Genomic DNA, 23,621 nt, shown 5'->3' on the forward strand with positions numbered 1-23,621 from the left:
AAATAAATAAATAAAAAGTGTCCCACCTTTTGTTGCAGCAGAGTTGAGCTCAGGTTACATTGGCTATTCTCCCCTATTACAAGAGTACTGAATAAAATCTGTCTTTATCACCTTTAACCACCATCTGGTTTTGTCTGTCTTTGACATCAGCTGGCATTCAATAAAGGAAACAGTAACTACTCTAGGTGTTTCAAACAGAAAGAATTTAAATGCCGGTAATTAGGTACTTATGCTGGAAGAATTAGAGATAGGGTTACTAAGTTTACTGTCCAAATTAAGCATTTTTCGGGGGGGGGGGGAGTTGTTATCTTTTCATTGTCATTTTATAGCTCCCCACCGCAGCTGACCCACACCCTTCCCTTCAACGATGACGTTTGCAGGCTTCAAGGGGACCAGGAAACAAAGCTGGGGCCTGGCAGCCCCACTACGCTGCCAGCCGGGGAGAACAAGTCACAATTACAAATTGTCACAACAATTAGCACCTGTACTTGGGGGCTCTGCATATTGAGGAGGCCCCAGCTCCTCATTGCACAGGGGTCTATTTGGCAGTGACCTTGCTCTGGAGATGATGATATTCCTTCAGCCTGAGGGAACTGATGTTGATGAAACCAGTAGCATCAATTGGCTCATAATCACCCCGCATGTTCATGCTCACCAGCTTCTCATTGTAGAGAGACAGTGGGGACTCCCGGCTGAGGATGTACACCTGGCCCTTGAAGACAGACACCTGCACTTTCCCTTCCACTGGCTCCTGGGACTTGGCGAAGCAGTGGCAGGCAAATTCACACTCAGTGCTGTGCCAGAAACCGGTATATACCAGCTCAGCAAATTTCAAGCCCAGGCCTTGTTTGATTTTGTGCACTTCCCAGTCCATGGTGAAGGCCTCGATGTCTAAATGAGCGTGGTAAAGGATGGTGCCTGCCGGGGCCTCCTAGATACCTCGAGACTTCATTCCAATGAAGCGGTTCTCCACGACGTCAGTACGGCCCACGCCGTGCTTGCCCGCGACTTCGTTCAGGTACATGAAGAGCTCCAAGGAGGTCTGGTAGGTGGAGCCATCCTTGATGTCAGTCACCTTCACGGGGACCCCTTTTTTAACTCAATCTCGAGAATGTCAGGGGTGTTGGGGGCCGGGTCCTGGGTCTTCGCGTAGAGACCTGGAGGCACTTGGTTCTTGGGATTCTCCAGGATTCCAGCCTCATAGCTGATGTGCATGAGGTTCTTGTTCATGCTCCACAGGTTCTTGGGAGTGACCAGGTTGGGAATCCCGTGGTGCTTTGCGTATTCCATCAGGTCATTGCGGCCCTTGAACCGGTTGTAGAACTCAGGCATGCTCCAGGGAGCAATGACCTTTATCTGGGGAGCCAGCGAGTAGCAGTTGAGCTCAAACTGGACCTGATCGCTCCCCTTTCCCGTGATGCCATGGGACACGTACTTGGCCCCCTCCCGGTGGGCGATTTCCACTTGTTTACGGGCGATGCAGGGCCTGGTGAGAGAAGTGCCCAGGAGGTAGCGGTCCTCATACAGTGCGCTGAACTGGATGGCTGGCCAGATGAACTCCTCCACAAACTCCCTGCTGACATCCTCAATGAACACCTTTTTGGCCCCAAGCTTCAATGCTTCTTCCTGGTTTCCTTGAAATCTTCCTTCTGGCTAATGTTGGCCAAGTAGGCAATGACATCATAGCCTTGTTCCTTCAGCTACAGGAGGATGCAGGAGGTGTCCAGGCCGCCACTGTAGGCCAGAACCACAGAGCCTTTGCTGGACATAGCGTCTGGGATTGGAGGCGCTTGTTCCCAGCGTCTGGAATCTGTCTTCACGATGCAGTGAACCACTCAGGCCCCAGCAGCGGTGGCAGGCGACAGAGCAGGGCCACTAAGAGCAGGTTTGAGAGTGAAGAGGACTGGTGCAATGGGTAGAAAGCAGGCCTATCCCAAGCATATGGAACAAACTAAGTCAGGCAGCCACTACTGTATCAAAGTCACACTAGTTAGCCGGTATTCAGAGTTTTGGAGCTTCTGCTCCCACTGCTGCAGCCACATCCCTGAAAGCCTCACACCCACAAAGCTGGAGCCTAGAAAGGGAAAGGCTGAGGCCAGCCATGTCAACCCGCAGCCAGAGCACGCCTGTCAGGAAGACCAACCCCTCTTCTTCTGCCTCCCCACTCTGTTCAAGGGCTTCTCATCAGCAGGACCTGATTCATGTCCAGACCCCTCCCTGCAACTGAGACTGGACATATCACTGATAGTTTTTCATCCTTTCCACAAAGAAGGAAGATGAAATGCAAGTTCTACCATCATCTCCTTTTCCAGGCTATTTGGCCTTGATTTCACACTGAAAAATAGGTTTCTGTTCTGTCAAAACTCTAAAAAATGTGAGGTATTGAGACTTCCCAAATCTCTTCAAGATTGTCTGAATGATATCTGGAAAGTCTGACCCAGGACTATTCACTTTTTCTACCTGTTGTTAAATGCTGGTCCCAATTCTATTTCCAGTAAGAAGGAGGCAAAAATGATGAAGAGGTAAGTGTTTTTTGCCCCAAATCTCTATTAATAATCAATGCATTAACACTTTTTCAAAACAGTAGTTGAAGTTGTTCTCTAAAGTTTTAATGATAAAAGCATAAAGGATCTATGTGGTCAAGAGCAGGGCTGCCTACAGAGTTATGAATGCAGTGGTTGGGTTTATGTTTCAGTGACTGTGTTGTGGAATACTTAGTTACTTGATTTGTCCTTTGGATGTGGCTGTGACAGACAACAAGTAACTTCAGGTAGCATTTATCTGGAAAGAGACAGAAGGAGAGAAAGAAAAAAATGGAGAAAATTAGAGTCAGTAACAGAAAAAGATATAAACATTCAGAAAGTTACAGAAAGACAAAGACACAGGCATCCCACCCTATTACCACGAGATACAGGCACTGTGTATGAGTGTACACAGACACATACACCCTGAAAATGAGCTAAAGGGAGAGATGAGGGAGGAGACAGAGAGAAAAAAGGACACAAATGCCAAGTGAGGGAACAAAACTAAAATGTAGCATGTAGTCCTAGCTACTTGGAGGCTGAGGCACGAGAATCGCTTGAGCCCAGGAGGCGGAGGTTGCAGTGAGCCAAGATCGCACCACTGCACTCCAGCTTGGGCTACAGAGTGAGACTCTGTCTCAAAAAAGAAAAAAAGGAAAAAAAGAAAAAAAGAAAGAGCAGAGATTTAATAAGCTACAGAAAGCAAAAAGAGAATAGCTCTCTCTCCTACAGGAAGAGAGGGGGCCTTCAGTGGATCTTCCGGTTCAGTGGTGAAATGCATGGGGTTTCATAGAGGAGCTTGAGGAGGCGGTGTCTGATTTACATAGGGCCCAGAGATTGGCTAGACTAGGTGTGCCATTTACATAGCGCAGGAAGAAGCTGACCATCCCACCCTACTCTTATTATGCAAATGGAATCTCTATCTGGCAGGCGCCATGTTGCCTGCTCCTTACTGTACCTGTGGTTGACAAAGAAAAGAGAAGATGGAGCCACCAGGTTGAACATGCCTAGCCCCCAGGTAGCCTTTTCCTATTGGCACAGCTACTGGCATTCCCCCGTGCAAGCTTCCAGCTTGCTTATCTATGTCTGCAGCTTGATTTTAAAGGCTGCTCTTTGTTAGAAAAGAAATGATTTGGGGGCTGCTTTTCATTAAAAGGAAAACCTTACCAAGGACTTCCTTACCCTATCTGCCTAAACAATTTCTTTTTAACTCTTACATCAAAAAGGACCATGTACGGTTCAATAAATAGTATTGTAAGAGTTAAAGAGGAAAGAAACACAAAATGCAGCTGGCAGTTAAAGACAGGTTTACTTTGAATAAAAAATGAGAGGGGCTTCTGGCCAGTTTCAGTCAGGAGCGCTTTCTCTTACAGACCAAGAGTATCTATTGGTTTTAGGGTGAGGGGGCTTATTACAAGGTTGGAATGTTTCTACGTGAGGGAGAAGTTTTATCGCTGGGTTGGAATGTCTCTGGGAGGAAGGGAGGTTATCTTGGGGCAAACATCTTTCTGGCTTGGAGCGGGGTTATCTCGGGGCTGGCATCTCCCCGGCCGGAGGTGGGTTATCTCGAGGCTAGCATGTCTCTGGTCGGGGAGGAGTTTGGAATGTTTCTGGTTGAAGACGTTATTTGTGGTTTATGGTCGTCCTGACCTTAGCCATTAGGCTGGTGCCCTTTGGATTTAGGCAATTTTTTTATTAAGGTGAACTTTAGAATGAGAGGCTTGTCCAAGATGGAGATGCTCCTGCTCTGTTGGGTATTAGGACAACTAGTTATGAATTCAGAAGTCATTTAAGTGAATTCATAATCTCTCAACATATATGAAACAAAATATTAAGGCTCAGTGTAAGCAATATATCTTTTAAAATATTAATATGTACAGATAGGACAATACTTTACAACTGTTTGATGCAGGGTGAGGGGAAGGCTAAGTAAAATTGGAAACCCAGAATTAGTAAAGAAAAATCTAACAGATTTGGCTACCTAAAAAGTTTAAACCTTTATAATTTTTGCCAACGGGAATGGGGAGATTTAAGAAGATAGTATCCAATGCTAGCAGGAGTATTTGGCAACCTGGAAGTCTCCTCATCTAAATTAATATAACCTATAGGAAAGTAATTTGTCCATGAAATTATAAAATGTGCATTCCCTATAACCTAGCATTTTTTCCTAGGACACTAGCCCATGAATATAATAACATTAATTACAAAGCTATTATTATAGAATATTATAGCATGATTTAATTTTTGTGAAGTAAGGTATATGATATGCTTTGGCTCTGTGTCCCCACCCAAATCTCATGTTGAATTGTGATCCTCAGTGTTGGAGGTGGGGCCTGGTGGGAGGTGATTTGATTATGGAGGTGGTTTCTGATGGTTTAGGACCATCCCCCTAGTGCTGTCCTTTGACAGAGTTCTCGTGAGATCTGGTTGTTTGAAACCGTGTAGCACCTCCCCTTTCTCTCTCTCTCTCTCTCTCTCTCTCTCTCTCTCTCTCCCTTAACACCATTTGAAGGCATGCTTGCTTCCCCTTTGCCTTCCGCCATGATCGTATAAGTTTCCTGAGGCCTCCACAGTCTCCTGTACAGCCTGTGGAACTGTGAGTCAATTAAACTTCTTTTCTTTCTGAATTACCCCGTCTCAGGTAGTTCTTTATAACAGTGTAAGAACGAATACAGAAAATTGGTAATGAGAATGTACATGTATATATGTGTGTGTAATGTATCTTTCACTGGGTCTGTATAAAATTAGGAAAAGATTGGAAAGGATAGGCACAAAAGGTACTATGAAAAATGGAGTTGAATGAGAGGGGAATAGTTGTCATGTTTTTATATTTTTTCATTTCAAAAGTAGTAATTTTTACAATAATTAGGATGGTAATTTTAGCTACATCTATGAGGCTTTCATTTGTAAACTGAATAAAATATTTGACTTCACTTCTTTCTACCATAAATACATTTTTTTCAATTAGCCCACATATTCTTTAGTTTATAGCTCTATTTTTTACATCATAGTCACTAAATAAATATTTGTTGAATAAATAAATGGCCATTCTCTATCTTTTATTTGTCTGTGAGATTCTTTTCCTCTTTAAGTGTATTAACTAGTTTTGATTTCTATTGAGTTTGTTAGCACTAATTATTTATCAAATTTTTCAAGATTGTTTAATTACTTTCATTGATCTAGGGATTTAGCTACCTCTCAATTCCCCTTCTCCCTCCTACCTCCCATCTCTTCTCCACCGCCACCCTGGAAAGCAAAATTTGTTGGCATATTCTGTCTGTGTGCTCATTTTTAACCATTGATTTAAATATATTATAAGAAATGAATACTTTTCAAATGTGCAGTGTAATTATGTGAGACTATTTGAAGAACTGTTTCATCAATTTGAAGAGTAAATTATTGAACTTGATCATATCATATGTTTTATTATTCTAGGTAAAAAATAATTCCCCAATTAACCAGAAGGGGAAAAGATTAATTTAGTTGTGAAAATACAGAATTACATTTCTATAATTTTTAAAAAATGTGTTAGGCAAATCTGCACATCAAGTGTTTTTTCTATAGTGATAGTCAAAACTTTCTTGCTCACAGCCTATTTACTCACAGCCTATTTAAAGCCCCTATTTCTTAAATTCAGACTAATGTGTTGTTTATGATAAGTCGACAATCAAACTGACAATAAAGACTGTTTATGCTTCTCTGCAGAAAATCTGGCTGTGTTTACCTAAGTGACGTACAGGGAGAAAGATTTCACAGGTGGAGTTTTGTTGTTGTTTATAACTTCTAATCATGCTCCCTGAATCATCTAAAGACTAGAAGGAAAACTAAACTGTGTTCTTTAAGTGCCTAAGGTGTGTGAGCTACCTGACATACACTATTTCATTTAATTCTAACAACATACTATTAAACAGCTGCTATTATATCCATTTTAAAGATGAGAAAACTGAGGCTTAGAAAGAGTAATACTGGTTGAGCATCCCTAATCCAAAAATTTCAAATCTGAAATTCTCCAAAATTTGAAATCTTTTGAGCACTGGCATTATGTCACAAGTGGAAAATTTCACACCTGGCCTCATGTGACAGGTTACAGTCAAAACTCTGTTTCATGCACAAAATTATTTTAAAATATTGTCTAAAATTACCTGCAGACCATGTGTATAAGATATATAGCAAATATAAATAAATTTTGTGATCAGATTTGGGTTCCATCCCTGAGATAGCTCATAATGTATATGCAAATATTCCAAACTGAAAAAATCTGACGTCCAAAACACTTGTGGTCACAAGCATTTTGGATAAGGGATACTCAGCCTGTAACTTAACCAAGATCTCACAGACAGTAAATGGCAAATCCAAGCCCCAACCCAGGTCTATCTAACTCCAAAGTTTCTGCTTCTTTACCAAAAGGCGCCCCCTATGAAGTCTTAAATGTTGCTCAAATAAGAAAATTATTGCATGAATCTTCAAATAAGTCTCAGTTTTACCTTCTCATATTTCATAACAATCAAATTTCACAACAATCAAATCTCACAACTATCATCTTAAATACAATAGGATTTATCCTTACTTAAAATACAAACCTTAATTATTTCTCTTTAAAGTAGACCTTGTTTTTGTTTATAGAAATTCTCTGCTCACTGGAAAAAGAGGCAGTAAGAAGTGACCCATGCTCCAATTTAATTATGTTCACTTGTCTTCAGGATTTTTCTTGGCAATTTAAAATGAGCTAATAATGCAAACCAATTAACAAACAAAATGAGATTACACTCAGACAGCTAAGCTACCGGTAAATACAAATATTACTAATTAGGGTTTTAATTAGAATAAACTTTAAACCAAAGAAGGTATGGAGATAAACATGCCAAGCACAGGTTAACATCAAAACAAACAACTATTTTGGCAGAAAATATATGTGTGCAGGTAAGTTCTGCAAAGTCTTATATGCCACCCCATAATCGTATATCATCCTTTTAAACACCTTTGTTTCCAATTTTGAATACAAACATCAAATATCAAAGTTTTCAAGTTGAGCCAATATCAAGTGACACTCAGCCTTTGCAAATAGCCATACAACCACTCTAGGTCTTTGCTAACAACCATCACAAAGAGTATGCAAAAAATAAAGAAGTCAAATGTCTGAAACCATTTTCTTCATGTAGAAACATCTTGAGTTTTCTCTGGCAAACTCAAAGTTCCCTCTTAAAGCTCCCTGCCCAATTTCAGGGCATACGATAACCTTGAAACCCTTGGAGGACACGTTCAGCACCTGGAATAAAAAAGCAAAAAGGTTGTGTTATGAACAATGTAAAATAAGTCAGATAATAAACAGGGTGATTATTAATAGTATTTTTTTTTTGAGACAGGGTCTCACTCTGTCACCCAGGCTGGAGTGCAGTGGCATGATCTCAACTTACTGCAGTCTCCGCTTCCCAGGTTCAAATGATTCTCCCACCTCAGCCTCCTGAGCAGCTGGAACTACAAGCATACACCACCACAACTGGCTAATTTTTTTATTTTTTGGTAGAGATGGGGTTTCACTATGTTGGCCAGGATGGCCTCGAACTCCTGACCTCAAGTGATCCATCCACCTCAGCCTCCAAAAGTGCTGGGATTATAGGCGTGAGCCACTGTGCCCAGCCATGAAGAGTATTAATACTATTAATTGTGTGCATAAACCTGTGATGGAGCCCCTGTTGTATAAAGTGCAATCACTGAGAAATTAAGGGAGGCAAAAAATTGCCACCAAACAAAAAGTCTAGTTTCAGACTAATTATCCAGCAATAGGAAAGCCCAATTGGCCATCTTGTCCATAGTACTATCATTGACAGCTAGGTTTAAAAAAATGTTTAGGACCAGCTGGGCGCAGTGGCTCACACCTGTAATCCCAGCACTTTGGGAGGCCGAGGCAGGTAGATCACGAGGTCAGCAGATCGAGACCATCCTGGCTAAAACGGTGAAACCCCGTCTCTACTAAAAATACAAAAAATTTGGTGGGCATGGTGGCAGGTGCCTGTAGTCCCAGCTACTCGGGAGGCTGAGGCAGGAGAATGGCATGAACCCTGGAGGCGGAACTTGCAGTAAGCAGAGATCGCGCCACTGCACTCCAGCCTGGGTGACAGAGTGAGACTCCCTCTCAAAAAAAAAAAAAAAACATTGTTAGGACCAATTGGGCATGGTGAGGAATGCCTATATATTGTAAAATTATGCAGCCATGAAAACTAATAAGGGTGTTATTCGTGCACTGATATGGAAATATTTCAAAAGCATAATATTAAAAGAAAAAATTAAGATACAAAACCAATATGTAAAATATTTGTTTTAAAAAACTAGGATGGGGGAAATTATGAATGCATTTGGATTGTATTTACACAAAATATCTCTGATAGAGCGAGAACTCACCCCCAGGAAGGGCACTAATCTATTCATGAGGGATCCGCCCCCATGACCAAAACACCTTCCATTAGGCCCCACCTCCAGCACTGGGGGTGGGATTACAACATGAGATTTGGTGGGGACAAACAAACTATATCCAAACTACAGCATTGACCAGTCAGAGTTCTGATTCCTGCCATCCAAATTGTCTGCCTGATTTCAGGATTGTCTGTCAAATCAATCTCTATCTACCTAAATCCAGGACTCACTATTTCCTTTCATTCTTGTAGACTGCCAAAACCTGCAGCTTACCTTCTACCTAATCTGACTTAAATATACAGACACATTTGCATTCCCAGGTGCTCACCAAGTTCCCCAGAGATTTTTCTGCTAATCAGCATCACCCATTCATTCCTTCTTCTTATCCCTCAGTCAGCTTTCCTACTCCTCATCTAATGCTGCCTATGTTTCACAGTAGTAAGACATTCACGTTCTAGTTTCTGAGAGTCAACTTCCTTTTTCTGGGAATAGCACACAACAATTAAACTTGGGGAGAATGAGAGGCTCAATAAGGAAACCAGCTAAGCATGAAAGGAAAAATTTTTATATGCAAAGACTGTCAGTGCCATGCTGAGGGGTTTGGACCTCATTTGTTCTGTAGAAAAGCCTGGGAAGGAAGAACCGTAAACTCTCTAAGAGCACAGACTCTAGAGTTGGAATGCCTGGGTGTGGATCCTGACTCTGCCACACTTTTGTTAATATTACCACTGACTTTACCAGAAAAATCTGTAAGTATTAAGAGGCTGTCAAGCTCACAGTGCCACATACAAATTTCCAAAATTCCTAAAATTTGAAAGCTCAGAGTTTATCATTGGCAGCAAATACTGTCAGTTGTGTTTTTTAAAGTAACAGGCTTGCTTTGTTCATTTTTTGAGAAAATGTCCACCAAATAACCAAATTTGAACAACCATAGTTGGTCTATCAGCATTTTTTCAAGTAAAAATGGTTCATGGAGAAGCAGTTCAGCTCACAAATCAATCACACAGCACTTTTTGTCAATACAACCATCATATTTTGGTACGCAGCAAAAGGTATGCATATTTCCTATTTTGTCACATAATATTAAAAATATGTGTAAAATGGGCCGGGTGCAGTGGCTCGTGCCTGTGATCCCAGCACTTTGGGAGGCTGAGACAGGCAGATCACTTGAGGCCAGGAGTTCAAGACCAGCCTGGCTAACATGGCAAAACCCCACCTCTACTAAAAAATACAAAATTTAGACAGGTGTGGTGGCACATGCCAGCTACTTGGGAGGCTGAGGCATGAGAATTACTTGAACCTGGGAGGTGGAGGTTGCAGTGAACCAATCATGCCTCTGCACTCGAGCCTGGACAACAGAGTGAGATTCCATCTCAAAAAAAAAAGGGGGAGTAAAATAAAAGTATAAAATGATACTTTTCAATACCTGGAGAACAAGTTAACACATACTAGAAAATACCACTCATAATTTATCTTTGCCCAGTAAAAGAGATTAAAGGTGAAAAATAAAATAAAAAATACATATATATATTTATAAATACCCATACATACCACCATCTATTTTCCAGTGTTTTATTTTTTACCAATATAAGTATATTAATTTTCATGATACTTTGGGGAAATCTAAGATCTTAATTTTAACTGCAACTGAATTTTAATCATACAAATTATAATGAATCATATAAAATTATGATTAAACATCACAGTTTTTATTTTTGTGTTATTGCTCCCTTAAAAAAAAAATACAGGAAACCAGGGGCTCTCATTTGGATATAAGTGTTGAAATCATTTGAGGAACTTAAAATTAAAAAATGAGACCAAAAAATGTGTACTCACAGGATTTAATAAAATTAATAATTTTAGTAAGATTAGTAAAATTAGCGATTTAGTAAAATAAATAATTTGTACTGCTCCATCAAAGCCATTCTTAAGTGAAACTCATTTTCTTTACTGTAAGTGTGTGGCAATGAAGAATAAAATTGGGCTGGGTGGGGTGGCTCACGCCTGTAATCCCAGCATTTTGGGAGGCTGAGGCGGGCAGATCACTTGAGGTCAGGAGTTGGAGACCAGCCTGGCCAACATGGTGACACTCCACCTCTACTAAAAATACAAAAATTAGTTGGGCATGATAGTGCACATCTGTAATCCCAGCTACTAGAGAAGCTGAGGCATGAGAATTGCTTGAACCCAAGAGGGGGTTGCAGTGAGCCAAGAGGGCACCACTGCACTCCAGCCTGGGCGACAGAGTGAGTGAGACTCCGTCTCAAAAAAAATCAAATCAAATCAAATAGCTGCTCACATACAGTTTGGTAGCATTCTCTTAATTTGTGCTCAGGATCAGCATTTTTATGCACCATTGCTTTGCATCATTAGTACAAATGTCAACAGAGTGAAAAAGACATTTTTTTCATATTATTGTAAAAATAGGTTTGGTACTCCCTATAAGTGTTTTGGGCACCATGAGATCTGCAGACCACACTTTGAAACTGCCAGTGTCTGTGAACGTGATGAAGTCCTAAACTAGGCAGTGCAGTAGAATTGGAAAAGCAGGGCTGTATAGAAAAGAAATTTTTTGGCAGAGTGCACATAGGATTTGGTAATGAAGTACATGCGAAAAGTACAAAAGAAGGGGGATCTATCTTGCTGAAGATGTCTGACTACCTGTTATCAACATAAGGAATAAAAGAAAGCTGCAAGATAGATTAGCAACGAGTCTGTTTATATGAGGTTTTGGAGACACCTCCAAAAAAATTTTTCATAAGACAAAAGAGACTCAAGGCACAATATTTTGCTTAGAGACAATGATTCTGAGTGTTGATGAGTTGATCACTCAAATTATCATCCAGGCCAGCTTTCCATGGACCTATGACTGACTACTAGATTGAGGTAATTGTAATTACAAATCTAGAAATGCTCAAAAGACACTTTTCACTAAATTTCCATCTAGACATCAGTAATAAAAGGTTCTAGCTACATTGGATGCTGGGACTGCAACAGCAACAAGAGATAACGCCTTCTGTACAAACATAGGATTCTTGACATCAGATAGCAAACTTGGTGGAGATGTTGGTGGCTCTCAACAGAAGAGGTGGCATCTTAACAAGGATATTTGATATTATTCATTAATCCTGGAGCAAACATCAGCAGTCTCAACTCTGAACATTGTATTCCTTGGAATAAGCTTCATGGATCATCAGTAATATCGCCAGCAGAGCAATCAGCAAGCATCAGCAAAGAGCTGCTTACTGGGTTCACTAGAGGATCTCCATCTGAGCCAGAGTAGGAAAATGGAACTGGTGGTAATCAAAGGGCTAATTCATGGAGAACCTGAGCAACAACTTCTAGAGGAAACGCCCAAGATTCTTTGTGAAACATTTAAAGCAGGATTAGTGTTCCCATAGAGATGAAAGAAAAGCCAGAAAAATACTGCTTTGAGGAGTTGTTTTTACTCCCTGGGTGATCAATGATGGATTACTAGATATAAACAAAACTCTAATATATGAAAATTAATTTTCTAATTATTCTTATCTCCCACAGACATTGGCTTGATCCAAAACTCTATTTTAACAATGACCTATTTTCTACAAGAAAATTTGGCTTAATTATGAATCAAAAAGCACAAACATTCCCTTTTTCATAAAAAATCAGGCCAGGCGCAGTGGCTCACACCTGTAAATCCCAGCACTTTGGGAGGCTGAGGCAGGCAGATCACCTGAGGTCAGGAGTTCGAGACCAGCCTGGCCAGCATGGAGAAACCCCATCTCTACTAAAAATACAAAATTAGCTGGCCATGGTGGTGTGTGCCTGTAATCCCAGCTACTCGGGAGGCTGAGGCAGGAGAATTGCTTGAACCCAGGAGGCAGAGGCTGTGGTGAGCCAAGATCGTGCCATTGCACTCCAGCCTGTGCAACAAGAACGAAACTCCATCTCAAAAAAAAAAAAAAAAATCATTTGCTGTGTTTTTATTTTATCCTCAAAGACTCCATCTGTGTCTGATCATTAGTGGTAACCAAATATTACTACATGGTCTTCTTTTAAATATCTATTTTTCACTCTATATAATATTAATCCTTGGAGGATTTAAGTTGCTTTGCCATGCTTTAGGATGGCTAATCTATCCAAAGCATCCTGTTTTAGAAAAAATGTATTATGTGTCTGCTGAAAAGTTCAGTAACCTGACCACAGCTAAAATACAATATTTTACATTGTACATAGGTTTCTTTTTTTGAGACGGAGTCTCACTCTGTCACGCAGGCTGGAGCGCAGTGGCACAATCTTGGCTCACTGCAATCTCCGCCTCCTGGGTTCAAGCATTTCTTCTGCTTCAGCCTTCCCAGTAAATGGGATTACAGGCACCCGCCACCTTGCTCAGCTAATTTTTTAATTTTTAGTAGAGGCAGGGTTTCACCATGTTGGCCAAGCTGGTCTTGAACTCCTGACCTCAAGTGATCTGCCTGCCTTGGCCTCCCAAGGTGCTAGGATTACAGGCGTGAGCCACCTCACCCGATCCTGTACATAGATTTCTAATGAAGATTTTTTTAAATACACGATTTACTATAAATTACAAAAGCCAAGAAGATAAATTAAAGAACTGTGAACACACAGTATGTGCTGAGTACTTATGAACTTTTGGTTATCCTCTATTATTTAACAAAGCGGGTCATGAATAGAAATCTCCAGCCACTCTCACCCTCCCAACAAATATCCAGCCACTCTGCCTTTTTTTGTCATGCCTCAGACATGCCAAGCTTGTTCTCCTCTGAAAGATTTTACTCTTGAGATTTCTCCTTTTATTAGTTACGTATTTCTGCATAACAACATATCCCAAAACTTCATTATTTAAAAAATAAACTTTTATTATCCCCAAGTTCCTGTTGGTCAGAATTTCAGGAGGGGATTAGCTGGGTGCTCTGGCTTAGGGTCTTTGATGAGGTTGCAGAAAGATGCACCCAGGGCAGCCATCATCTGAAGGCTTGACTAGGTAGCCTCCAAGATGCCTCACTCACACAGGTGGCAAGTTGGTACTGGCTGTTGGCAGGAGGCCTCGGTTCCATCACCTCCATAGAACTGCTTGAGTGTCCTCATGATTTGGCAGCTCGCTTCCCCCAGACAATGTCCCAGGAGATCAAAGGGGAAATGGCAATGTTCTTTATGTCCTAACCTCAGAATGTGGACACCACAACTTCCACTGTATTCTGCCAGTCACACAAACTAATCCTGATGCAGTGTGGAAGGGAATTCCATAGGGACGTAAATACCAGGAGGCAAGGACCACTGTTGTCATCTCAGAATGTGGCCACCACATCCCTCTCTCAGATCTTTTTACTTTTCCTTAGCTCATCTAATTCAGGTCTTTGCTGAAATGGGACCTCCTCTAAAGATCTTTCTACTTGTCTAAATTAGATTACCCTTGACCTATCACTTTTCTACATTATTTTTACAACACTTATCAATGCCTGGAATTCCATTATTTATTCACTTATGTGTTAACTTTTTATCATCTATCCCCCAAGCTTCATGATGAGAGTAACTTTGTCCACTTTGTTCACAATTCAGGCCCATCACCAAGCACAGTGTCTAGCACAAAGTGGGTACCTCATAAATACCTTTTGAATAAATGAATGGTTTTTGAAGCAGGGGTAATGAGTTTACACTCAGCTCTTTATGGTCTTTCACAGTTTTGCAATTTTACATAGAGATAAACATTAGCAATAGCCTGAAGGATGGTAAATCATAAGATCAGCGCTCCATTAAAAATAGTACTTGTAAGTGAGTTATAGTGTTCATAAGTAATTAAGGTTTTCATTGTTCAATATGAATAGTTTTTGCCTTTCTAAGGGAAATTTTCAGGATTTATTAAATACTTTAATTACTTTATGTAATATGAGAAAAGTAAATTATTTTAAATATTTAGATATAATAAGAAACAGGGCCGGGTGCAGCAGCTCATGCCTGTAATCCCAGCACTTTGGGATGCCAAGGCAGGAGGATCACTTGAGCCCAGAGGTTTGAGACCAGCCTGGGCAACATGGTAAGATCCTGTCACTACAACTACAACAAAAACAAAAAAAGGTGGCACACGCCTAAGGTACTAGCTACTCCCGAGGCTGAAGTGGGAGGACTACTTGAGCTTAGGAACTTGAGGATGCAGAGAGCTGTCATTTGCACTATTGCACTCCAACCTGGACAACAGAGCAAGACCTTGTCTCAAAAAAAAAAAAAAAATACAGTAAGCTATCAGAGGAGATAGCTTGGAAATAAATGTAGATGAAAGGAGATGTTACTTTTGGAAAGGGCTTAATCCCATTAAATACCATTACTTAAGTATGTAATACTTCAGCTTCTTGGAGCTTTTTATTATCTCAGTACCTGATGTACATATATATCATCTATCATTTTGTCACTGAACTAAATAAAGAAGTATGCTTATTTTAAATAGATAAATGATACTTTACTGACCCTGCTTTCTTACTTATATTTCTCTAAAAGGTAAAATTACAACTTGCCCTTTCCTTGCTAAGAAGAATATAATCAAAGTTAAAACCTAATACTGAAGTTTCATCTAAAATGCTACTGTTTATACTCTGCACAAAAAATGATAGGAAATGGTCTGTCAGGCCAGCCGCAGTGGCTCATGCCTATAATCCCAACACTTGAAAAGGCTGAGGCAGATGGATCACTTAAGGCCAGGAATTGGAGACCAGCCTGTGCAACATGACAAAACCCCATCTCTACTAAAAATAGAAAAATTAGCTGGGCGTGGTGGCATAGGCCTATAATCCCAGCTATTCAGGAGGCTGAAGCACAAGAATTGTTTGAACCCGGGAGGCAGAGGTTGCAGTGAGCCAAGAACGCACCACTGTACTCCAGCCTGGGCAACAGAGCAAGACTCTGTCTCAGGGAAAAAAAAAAAAAGAAAAGAAATGGTCTGTCAAATGCTCATTTATGCAAAGTCATTTGCACCTATGCAATTAGATTATCATGGAGATAATCTGCTCAGACTAATAGCTTTCATTGCAAATGAAATTATTCTAGTTTTAATCCATCTTAATTGAGTAGGAGAGCAGGAATGGGTAGGTGGGTCAGTAAATGAACCTCTAAGATCAAAGCAGATAAAAGGATGTTCATTCCAAAGTGGATCGCTAAATAATTTTTTGGCACAGAGTAATAGAATCATTAAAATGGAAAAAAAAATTAGAAATTATCTAATTCACCCTCTCAGCCAAAGCACAACTTTCCTCCACATAACTCAACCTCTATTTGAACTATAACTGTCATGGAGGTTACACATCTATATCCTCTTCTCTTCTTTTAAGCTTCTCTTCCCAGAATTAATGTTTCCCTTTCCTCCTATTCCTCATATGACATAATTTCCAGATTCCCTCATGTTAGTCCCTGGAATCTGCCTTACTTAGTCAAAGTCTACCTTTAAATCAGAACCTACAAGTTCTCCAATGGCGTGATCAGTGAAGAATAAAGTTGCCTTGTAATTTCTTATTCTCTGCAGAATAAATTTCATTAGTGTTTAAATAACTATGTGACACTGGTAGCACACAGTGAGCCTACAGTCAACTGAAGCTCCTAATTCCTTTTCACATGAACTGATGCTAAACCATAAATTCCCAAACCCAAATGTATTAAGTCAGTTTGCTAAATGTTTACATTTACTTTTATCCCAAAGAAATTTCATCTTGTTAGTCTACTTTCATTCATAGTAGCTGACTAATATTTAAATGAATCATTATTCAATGTAATATCCCAGGGCTGGGATTAGGATGAGGCAAGTAAGGCACTCACCTCAAGCACAAAATTTAAGCTCTCAGGAATCAAGACAACTAATATTTGAAGGCAATCTTTTAAAAACTCAAAATCAATGCCAAAAATCTACGTTAAATAAAACACCAAAATTTTAAGTCAAAGCAGACTATTCTTGTTCATTTGTTTACTTTATGAGCCAGCACTATTGTGCAGTGGGAATAATTTCCAAGCCACCTACAGTTCCCAAGGGCCATCGAAGCTCCCTGCCCCTATCCCAGTGTGTTTATGAGGGCTGGCAATGACATGCAAACATACCAGACAAAGTGAAGTTTTATATGTAGTCATGGCATTTATTGTCAAGATTTTCTTTTTCCATTTGGTTTATAATATGGGAAGATATTTTCATAAAATATCTTCCAAATTTTACCAAAAATTTGGAGCACACATTTTTCCTTTCATCTTAGGCTCCATTTAGGCACATTACAGCACTGCAATCAGCATTTGTCCACATTCTCATCCTATCCCCAGATTTATGTTATCTGTACATTTGATAAATGTGCTTTTTGTATTTTTGCCTAAGGCACTGGTAAATATATTGATCTGAGAAATTCAAGTATAAATGCTAGTTCTCTGATTGAGAGAGCTTGCTCTAGTTTGAAAATAGTTCAAACAACTAAAAATTCACTTATTTGTCATTATTTGTTTCACATTTCTTTATATTTCTATACCTCAGAGGCACTCACGATTTACTAAGTTGAATTATAGTCAGCCTTCCATAGCCATGGGTTCTGCATCCATGATTCAACCAAGCTCAGGTGGAAAATACTTCGAAAAAAAATGGATGGTTGCATCTGTACTATAACATGTACAGGCTTTTTTCCTTGTCATTATTCCCTAAATGATACAATATAACAACTATTTACAAAGCATTTATATTGGATTAGATATTATAAGTAATCTAGAGATGATTTAAAGTATACAGGAGAATGTGCAGAGGTTTATGCAAATATGCAAGGCCTATTTTACATCAGGGCCTCGAGCATCCATGGATTTTGGTGTCCATGGGAGGTTCCGAAACCAATCCCTTTCAGATACCAACGGACAACTGTATACTCTGATTAACTTAAAATATGATTAATTAGAATTAACTTAAAATATGATTAATTAGAATACCTCATTTCACATGAAAGTTTTCACAAGAAAGTTTACAGTGTTTTGTAATTTTACTGTGTTTATACTTTTCATCTACACAGAAAAGAATCGCTAATTCCTTTATTTGATTTACTTGGAGCAATTACCTCACAAATATTTTTTTCTCTTCAGATAGCTACAGAGAAAGAAGGGGTGGACATTATAAGACATCACATTTTTATGAATAGAGAAAGAATTTTCTGACAACTAGAGATGTTCCTTAAATGTGAGGTAATGATTTCCCTGTCACTAGAAGTGTAAACAAAAGATATATACTATTTACTGTGGATGTCATAGCAGGGATTCAAAAGCATAAATGGAGTTTTAAATGGTTAAGATGACACATTTTATGTTATGTAAATTTTTCCATAATTTTTAAGTTGGGGGAAAAAAGTATAAGAGAAGCATGAATTCCATTACTCCAGAGGCTCTTTCCAACTCAAGAATCCTGTGATAAGACCGCAAAGGATATGCAATATTATAAGTTTCCATATGACTAAAATTAGTGATTCTCTCCTCTTGATATTTTGTGTAACTCTGAATCAAAAGGACATTTGGAAGAGAAAAATGTAATCGTTTTCATGATTTCAAACCCAAAGGCTAAACATGCATTCTAAATAACCCCAACTTCCTTCCAAACAATCTATAACACATCATTTTGTCTGTACCCCATGGAACCTATTCTGTTTTCTCCCTGCACCACCTTTCTGAATGGTGCATTCTATGGATTTACTCCTTAGATTGTAAAGCAAAACATTATGTTATTCTATTTGTTCTGAAATTGCTTCTTTCTTACTACTGGGGGAAAATTAAAAGTCATTTCTAGTGTCTCTCTCTATATATAACTGGTTTCTCTGCAGTAGTGGTCCTCAAACTGTTTGTTCATTAAAATCACCTGGAAACCTGGAAAGTCTTTAAAATGGTGATGCCTAGAATCCACCTCTGACCAATTAAATCAGCTTCTCCTAAGGAGCCTGAGTAAGAGTATTTGTCAAAGTTTCCAGATGTTTTTAATGTGCACCAAGAGTTGAGAACCGCTGTTATATCGGTGTATTGTACTTTCTTCCTGTCTCTCTCTCTCTCTGGCACAGGGGGGGCTTAAAAATAATAACAAAAACAGTCAAAGTTTCCCTGCATATGACTGATTCCATGCCAGTAACAACTGAGACACAGGTGCAATCAGAATATTTTAAGTGCCCAAAGAGGATAAAGTGTCAATCATTGGTTTCCAAAAGGAGTTTTACTCCCTCCACATAAATAAATGAAAGATAAAGAAATACTGCTTTTTCTAAATTAGACTGAAAATAAAATAATCCTGATTCAGTTTGGGTATTGCTTGTTTTTACTATAAAACACACTTGAGAAATGAGTCGACATAACTTGGGAAACTCTTAGTGTGTCACAGTGTCTTGACTGCTGGTCTGTCATATCATAGCACCAAGACTGGTTAGCAACAAAAATAATAACAATAATGCTTTTTATATCTTGGATGATTTTCATTTTAAGAACTCAGTTATAATTCCATTGTTTGAATTACTTATTCAAAAATATGCATTTGTCAAATCTATAAAATAAACAATCTAAAAATCTAACAATAGGCCAGGCACGGTGGCTCACACCCGTAATCCTAGCACTTTGGGAGGCTGAGGCGGTTGGATCACCTGAGGTCAGGAGTTCGAGACCAGCCTGGCCAACATGGGGAAAGGCTGTTTCTACTAAAAATACAAAAATTAGCTGGGCGTGGTGGCAGATGCCTGTAATCCCCACTCCTCAGTAGGCCGAGGCAGGAGAATTGCTTGAACCCAGGGGCTGGAGGTTGCAGTGAGCCAAGATCACACCACTGTACTCCACTCTAGGCAAAAGAGCAAGACTCCATCTCAGAAAAATAAAATAAAATAATAAAAATCTAACAATAGGGGATGGGCTCAACAAATCGTGGATAAAAAATAGATACATATTAAAGTAGACTAATACTGTTGTATTAAAAAAAATCAGGTTTCAGTACAGCATAAACACAATGATCCCATTTTTAAAATACATACAGATCAAATATAGATATATATATTTCATATATATTATATAGCTTTCCATATGTAGGTTGATATGGCTATATATCCGAATATATGGAATAATTTATAATTGTATGTATAATTTTCTATGTGTTTGCTGTTTATCTTGGGGCTTATAACTTTTACTCTTTTTTTTAATATAATAGAGACAGGGTCTCACTGTGTTGTCCAGGCTGGTCTTGAACTCCTGGCCTCAAGCAATCCTCCCATCTCAGCCTCCCAAAGTGCTGGAATTACAGACATGAGCCACCATGCCTGGCCTTAAAATTTTTACATTTTTGTTTCATTTTTTCATTGTTATTTTTATTTTCCATTTTTTGTATAATGAACAATGAAGTAATTGTGTAATAAAGAAATAGCAAAAGATTTTATAAATCCATATGGCTTGAAATAGTACCAATTTTTCTTATGCTGTAGTTGAAATATAGAAACCTACAAAGGATTACCTTCAAAGAAGCAGCAAAACTGCTTTAAACTTTTTCCCCTACACTATTTTTCTGCCTTTTTCTTCATTCTTTTCAGGAATTAGTGTATATGCCATTTTTAGATGGAGCAAATATTTTGTTAGATTACAAGAGATGAGTGGGACAGTATGGGAATGTCTGGATTATCTGATGGCATACTCTATAATTCAATATATCATGTCTCAAGTCATCACTAAGATAATCGGGGAGAGGGATTTGAGGGCAGAGGAGAGAGAACTACTGAGTTCATAGCCCAATTCAGCCTCTGGAAATCTTAAGCAATTCTTCAAAGTTAATCCAAATTTCACCTACTGCTGAAGCCTTCTAACCAATCCACTAATCTCTCCCTTTTCTGAAGTCTGACAGACTTTTGCCTGCGGAACACATTTAGAATTCAATTCAATCTTTAATTATGTTGATATTTCACTTTTCATATGTGTAAAACTGCCCTTTCCAATGAGAATATGAGCAAACTAAGGACAAGACTGTATCCCACCATGTTAAGCACACAACTGGTGAGTACCTACATTTCATATTCATGAGGGGATAGTGTCTTCACAATGGAGCTTGCTCAGTTGCCCTCACATCACAAGAGGTCCAAGTTTCTAGTAATCTCCTGGCACATACAGCTAAATCAGTGAGTCTGTTCAATAATGTCACAGAAGAATATGCCATTGCATGTTAATCCATTGTTATCTGGTTGTATACACATTGCTTAATTAAGTGAGAAATACTTTACTTAGGTATAACAGATGAATTTAGGGCAGGTCTTCCTAAAATTTGTTTGGGGGAGTAGGAAACCATTAAATTACTCTTAAAAAAAAAAAGAAAAAAGTTTTTCATGGTGAAACAGGAATGAAAAATGAAGCGAGGCACAGGGGCTTATGCCTGTAATCTCAGCATTTTGGAAGGCTGAGATGGGTGGATTGCCTGAGCTCAGGAGTTTGAGACCAGCCTAGGCAACATGGCAAAACATCATTTCTACAAAAAATACAAAAATTAGCTGATGGTGGCTCGCACCTGTAGTCCCAGCTACTCGGGAGGCTGAGGCAGGAGGATCACTTGGTCCCAGGAGGTCAAGGCTGCAGTGAGCCATGATAGTGCCACTGCACTCCAGCCAGACCCTGTCCCCCCACCAAAAAAAAATGAACAACCCTACATCCATTAGGCAACTCAGAAATTCACACTGTGCATTAATATATTCCTGTGAATTTTTATAGTAAGTAAATCTGCATAATTTACTTTAACTCAGCATTTTTCAATGAAATCATTTGTTGCATAGCATTTAATAGCATCCTGCAAAACAGACTTTGGGAAATGCTGATTGTGAGATTCAGATTTCCATTTTCTCTTTCTTAAAGGTCATACCAAAATATCCCACTTTATCATTGAGTTATCGCCTTAAAGTTTGTTAGGATTAATGAAGAGGAACATTAACATCATAAACCTTTGTTGTATTCAAAGTTCTCCTTAAAGATTTACCATGTGGAAGATTAGTGTCTGGAGAACCAAATAAACAATCTATATATTTTAAGGTTGTTAGAAACAAGGACGATCATTTAATTTACCAGCAAGACTCCACAGTGCACAGAAGGCTGTCAACTTTCTATTTGCTAGTATGTTTCCCAGAGGTTCGTTCTCTTTCTCTGGTTCAACTGTCAGATTACAATGGTAATACTTTAAAATATTCTGTCGACACCAAAGGAAGCTGAGGATTATGCACGGTGAGACTGCTTGACAAAAAAGAATGATGGAAAAGAACACCTATCCTGACAAAGAACAAAACCTTCTAGCTACGCTTAAAATATTAAAATATGGTTTGCAGCAGCTTCTGTCCCTCTGTGAAAACAGAGAAAGATGGTGAAAGCATAGAGCTGGAATAGGGTTCCGGATGCCATAGTAACGGCATCTTCAGTGATGACATTATGTACCACCTGGTGCTCTCCTGACTAAATTGCAGCATTATGCCTCAGTATTCACCAAGGTAGGACAAAGCCTAGGCATAAAACAGAACAACCACATTAAAGCAACAATTCACCCACAGGTTTGAGTAGGACGCATCAATTGCTTTTTATTTTCCTGATAATGTCCTTCATGCTACCAGGTGGTGGCACAATGGCAAGATTTATGAGCAGAGCCAAATTGAAAGCACTCTAAAAGCAAAACAGAGAAGTATAAATATGTAAATCACAAACCTACATAGAAGACTCTACTGAAGTCTAATTATTTCAGTAAGAAATTCTTGCTGAACTTTTAGTCTATTTAGTAACAGAGGTGCTACAGCAGAGGCTGAATAACCACTTTAGGAAAACATGGAGGAGGGCTAGATAAGACCAAGGACTCGATGACCTATTAGTACCCTCCCCACATTAAAATGCAATGCTTCTGTGGCACAGTTGCAATGTTTCACATTAGCTCTGAACAACCTACTAAATAAACGTAATAACAACTTTCCATCTACCCATCAATATGAAACCCTTTATGGTGTTGTAAACTTACTCAAATAGAGCAGCTATTTGAGTAGCTCACTGTGGGTTCTAATTCCATTCCTAGGCAAACCAATATTCATTCAACAAGCATCTGTTCATTGGGAATTTGTTTTATGTGTAGCGCTGTAAGTGCTGTGAAAGATACATCTCATTATTATTCACCAAATCTTTCTGGCTCTCTCCGTTCAGGGTACATGGTGGGTACTTCCTGTCCCTCTTTGAAGTTAAGCATGGACATGTGACTTGTTTTGGAATATGGAATATGTACTCATATGAGTACAAAGAAAGTGCATTACTTCCAAGCAGAAGGTTTAAGCGTCAGTGTGGCATGGTCCCTGCTTCTGTGATCATGGAAGCACATGTCAAAATAGTCTCCTTCACCCTGACTCCTCAAGTCACTTCACTGAGCTATCCCCACTGCCAACCCATGTTGAACATGAAATCCAACAAAGATATAAACTTTTGTGTTAAGCGACTGAGATTTGGACTGTTTGTTGCCACAGTATAATCTAGTCTTTCCTATCTGGTAAGAAAATCTAGCCTTTCCTAACTGGTAAGAACTCCAGGCTGGAGTTCAAAACCACCCTGGCCAACATGGTGAAACCCCACCTCTACTAAAAGTACAAAAATTACCTGGTAGTGGTAGCACATGCCTGTAATCCCAGCTACTTGGGAGGCTGAGGCAGGAGAATAGTTTGAACGCAGGAGGCAGACGTG

The 23,621-nt window shown here is 39.3% G+C and overlaps 1 pseudogene; it reads right to left on the bottom strand.

Annotated features, from left to right (window-relative positions):
• Positions 1 to 337: 337 nt before the first annotated feature.
• On the bottom strand, positions 338 to 1,783 carry LOC101147292 (argininosuccinate synthase-like; annotated as a pseudogene).
• Between the last annotated feature and the right edge of the window lie 21,838 nt (positions 1,784 to 23,621).

The sequence above is a fragment of the Gorilla gorilla genome, chromosome 10 (assembly GCF_029281585.2).
Source record: "Gorilla gorilla gorilla isolate KB3781 chromosome 10, NHGRI_mGorGor1-v2.1_pri, whole genome shotgun sequence".
Lineage (NCBI taxonomy): Eukaryota > Metazoa > Chordata > Mammalia > Primates > Hominidae > Gorilla > Gorilla gorilla.